The following is a 5,133-nucleotide window of genomic DNA, read 5'->3' on the forward strand; positions in this document are numbered from 1 at the left end:
AGCCTTGGAATCTCACTTATAAAGGGTGAGATGCAACAAGCTTTAGGCTTAGATAAAATGATAGTTGTCCTATAAAAAAAAGATATTTGCATTCTGTTGTCACAAAAAGACAAAATTTTGTGTAACAAAAAACTTATACATTAGAGTATTATTTTGGTCGGCCCCTCTTCTATTACATCTCCAAATGCTATAGATTCCATGATTGGCTCTTGTGCTATTTTGATTCCTTAGAATATCTAGCTATCAAACTTGCCAATGTTGTGTTAGTTTTTATGTTTTCAAGTTAATGTCAACTCAAGGATCTCCACTGGCTTCATCATGAACTAAAAAAACCACATTTATTCTTGTTTCTTTCTCTATCATGTCATCATTTTGGGCCTCTGAACCTACAACTGCAATTGGTTACTTGTCTTTGTCCTCCTCTTTCCTTTGATCCCCTGTAGGTGTATCAATGATTTTTATTTCATCTTGATCCATCTCATCATTATCATGTTCAACTTCCTCCCACTTCTCATCAGAAGCAATATCTTCCATCCACTTGTCAAAAAGTGTGTCATCTGGCCAGTTAAACTATAGAATATCATTCTAATTATTGATCACATACTTAGCCACTTTGTCAATGCTAACAAAAGCTTGTTTTAAAGAATCAAATAATAATTGGATGTTCACAATTTCCTCTATTGTGGTTGCCCACCATGCATGACCTTTTTCATTAATGACTCTATTTATTCTCAAACAAAACAAGTCATCTAATTCTTTAGCCCATTCATCCTTACTTTTCAATCTACTCTTCTTATCCATAGCAAATGGGAATAAATAAAAAATTTCACTTCTATACTTGTCCAAGTAGCTAACAATTCTTCTCTACAACTCAACTCTTTTATCATCAAATTCTAGAAGATCATTAGTAACATTGTAAGTTTTTTTTATGTGGTCATGTTAAAATTTTATGACAGAAAAACATAAAAAAGTGACCTCTTTCCTTCTCTTGCTCTACTTATTGACAATGGGTTTCAAAATTTCATCACTTGCTTTTATTTCCTACCATATGTTTATTACCCTTGCTAATTGATCATAAAACAATGACCATTTAATTTTATTAACCAAATGCATGAGAGCCTTTCTCAGTTTTTCCTCATACTGCACATTTAACTCTACATGCAATGCCCACAATTTAATCTTCTTCTCTTCAAAATCCTTAGCTATATAATACTATGGCCTTTGTGGTGTGTTAGGAATCTCAATGAGGGGAGTGGATTTAAAAGGTTCCATTAGTGGGTGAGGGTATGTGATCCTTGGCATAGAAGACTGTCCCTTCATTTTATTTTCAGGTTCAATTCTTTTTTGAAATTTTTTATTATAGGCCTCTAAAACTTTCTCATACTTATACTAAAATGCTAACCTTTCCTACTCATCTCTCTCTACAGTGGCCAAAGCTAGCTTAGATGTACCAACATTCAAATGTTCAGCCTCCACATTGATTGTATCTTCTACCCTCTTCACAATTATATTACCCCTTAATCCAATATCATCTAACTATGAGGAAATAGTCTTGGATCCTTTTCTTATTGACCAAATGACTAAGGAAACATGGTACAGTGAATGTGGCACCTTTTATTTCTTTCTTATTCTGATCCTATATGTTTAGTTTATTAGAAATAGAATTAAAGAGTAGAGCATCTGCTATATCCCAATTGGATAGTAGCAAAACATTGGATGCTCTTACCATATGTCTCCCCTCTTCAGGGGTCAAGTTCTTAAATTCTTGTGTCATTTCATCCTTTATCTAGTTTTGTGCATCTACTTCCTTCATCTCTAGATGTTTTGCTCTCAATTTATTGCACCTTTCTTCAAAAATCCCTATATTTGCTCTCCAAGCAAATTGATAGATAGCTCTTGACTTATCAAGATCATCATCTAGAAAAAAATCATGGCTAGCCTATCCTAATATAGGTCCAATTCCCTTCCTTTTTAATATGCTACTATCAAATCAAAGCTTGGCATTGGAGGTTCTGGAAGATTTCTCTCTTCTAGCTTTGCCTGGGTAATAAATACTACCCCTTGGGACCCAAGTTGTTCCACTCACTCTCCAATGAGTTGGTCCTCTCCAAACCACAAAGGGGATTGGGTAGATGAATATTCCTCAATGTGAGGACCTTGTTATTTTTTTATTTTTTGCCTCTTGGGCAAGGGCTCATAAGGTCTCTCTTCCAAAACAACAATAGTTGATCCTATTATTTTCTTGGCTTTGTCCATAGTGGCCTTCTTATTTTGGATCACTTTGTAGCCTAGTCATTTTTGGACAATTAACTACCCTATTCCAATATTAGGAGTAAATGCCAATCTCCTTATGACCCCTTTGGCTTTATCTGGATAGGCATTAATAAATAATTGTTTCTTCTCATTCATTGTTTCCATTATTTTAGTAAAGGTAAGGATGAGTTTATTTATTTTATCTGTCTCTATTTTTGCATTATCAAGAGGCTCATAATCTTTGTCAAAACAATGAATAAATTCCAAAACTCTTCAAAAAACCCTCCACTTCTCCTTTTTGGTCTCTTACTCCTACAAAGAGAACTCATTCCTTATTATATCCTCAAGGTAATAAGGCTCATGTTTTATGGAACCAAGCTTAGCTCTAAATCTAAAAGCCAAATCATAAAATCCCTTGGTATCACAAAAATGGGGATGAGACATAGCCATCTTGTATTGGTCTAGTAATTTTTATAAAAATAAACAACCACCTTTTGTAATTACAAAATGGTGGGCTATAGTACATGTTGGAAAAAATGAGCCTCTTTGTCTTCTTACCAAATAAGTTTCCTCCAATCGTCCCAGCTATCACAATATCTCATCTATTCCTATTTTTAGAGGCACCTAATAGAGAAGTATGTGAGGGGTCCCTTTGAAACCATAAATTCTAAAAATAGTTGAAATAGAGTATGGTATAATATCTCCCTAATTTTGTGATACTTTCAAACTAGAGGGGTTATCCATGGGCCTGATAAGATTTATTAGTGCCCTAGGAATTATGGGATTGTCCCTTAATAAGAGGCACCTTAACCTTGAGGCAAAGTACCTATCAAACTTGAAAAAACTATCCTTTTCTACATCCCAAGTCATATATACACTCCACAACTAAACTAGCAGAACTTCTCCCTCCTATTCTCTATTCAAAACCATTTCTTTCCCAAAATATGTTACACCTTTAAACAAGAACATATGCATCAGCAGTGAGTAATGACCAAAAGTTTTTTCTACCTTACCCTTGGCAATTCCAACCAAGCCTGTATGAATTTCTTTTATTAAATAAGAAGTGAGATCAAAAATAATATCAACACCGAAAGAAGAAATTTGAACCATCATATACATAAAATTTATAGGCATGACATTCTGCTCATCCTCACTAAAAACCCTACACAAAGTCATATATATATTTCTACATCTCAAGAATTTAAATATTCCTTTTTAAAAGGTTCCATAGTAGATGTTTTGATTACTTGAAAGTTCCCAATTGTGCCTATGTGTGCCCTCGGTGCACCCCACATAATTGTATCTTTCTTAGATAAATCTTTCTTCTCCATATCTAGTAGGTCAATAGGTATATGATAATGTGATACTGGCTCTAGACCAAAAACTTCTCAAATTTCCTTAGGGCTTACTGTGATAAGACATTCACCATCTACTCTTCTCACTACTCTAATTGTTGGATCATAACATTTGGCAATAGCCATTTTATAAGTTAGAATCCATGAAAACAATAGGGACCACTAGTTTTCCCAAGTCAAAGTTCCAGATGTTCCCATGAGGGGTAAATAATTTTGTTTCTGAGAACCTTTTTTTGAAAAGGTAGAGCCCTATTCTAAAAGTAGTAGAATCTCTACCCCAATTTCCCTTATCATACAATCCATCAACAATTTTGAGTCTAGTGTTTAGAGAAGTTAATTTTTTCACTTCAGCAAACTTGGTTGTGGACTCAAGCAATAATTCAAGGAGGTCATCATGAATATTTCTGGACAAATACTCTTCTTACCTGAGAAAAATTTCTTTGGAGGCATGGTGAATAAAAAGCACAAAAAATTAGAACACTTTGATATATATGGTTAATTCAGGAACTTACTTGATTCTCTGCTACCTTTTCTCTGCAATTTTGCAATATACTATGGATAAATAGAAATTCTTTTGCATTATGATCACACCAAATGTGATTTCTTAATTGCTCTAAACTCTTTGGAAACCTAAAAAAAAATTCATGTATGAAGGAAATAGTAAGATTTCTACAATATACTCTATTCCTGGTTCGCACAAGGAGATTTCAATCTTCACAAATAAATTGTAGGAGAACAAAGTGGCACCACCTTCTATTTTTGAAAATATGTCGTCCATCCAAAAAATCTGATGATCCAGGAACAAGATAAAAGATGACTCATTTTCTACTTGCCAAGCTAGAAGTCAACCCAATAAGCTTTCTCTGCATAAGCCTTTCTTTTACTATTGGAAAATTGGACTGGACCCACTAGCACTTGCAAACGCGTATCGCCTTCTTGCTATGTCACCATGCATAAACAATGAGAAACTTCACTATGAGACATAATGAACAATGTTGATTCATTATAATCTGATGATGTGCATTTGATTACTATTTTAGCATGACTATGGTGGGTCCCTCCATTTATCCCTTTAGTCGCTATGTTGTTGCAATTTAAAGCAAGCAATTTCTCATAACGACTTAGCACCTGTTGTTGATGAAAATTAGATTTGATGGTCCCAACTCTTCATCTACCTTTTTCCTAAGTGTGTTTGCATGTCATATACAACTTGACAACACTTTGACATGTTGGAAAATCATGTATAGTATTTTAATCCTTTTTACAACATAATAAAATCAAGCCCCACCATGTCTTGTGTTTTTTGGTAAGGCACTATGTCGCTATAGGCATAAAACATGGTTTTTCCAGTCACAACATAGTGAGCACCACATTCTTTAAAAAATATGGCACATAAAACACACATGTTCTTAATTGCTACCAATGTTTCACAATGATTCTGTAGCTTATTGTTGACTAGGGAACTTTTGGGACCCACCTTTCAATATAAATTGTTCTTGCATTCCACTTTTCCTGGCAAGGTGCT

Source organism: Cupressus sempervirens, chromosome 9 (assembly GCF_028749045.1).
Source record: "Cupressus sempervirens isolate cs-2001-9-10 chromosome 9, ASM2874904v1, whole genome shotgun sequence".
In the NCBI taxonomy this organism is placed as follows: Eukaryota; Viridiplantae; Streptophyta; class Pinopsida; order Cupressales; family Cupressaceae; genus Cupressus; species Cupressus sempervirens.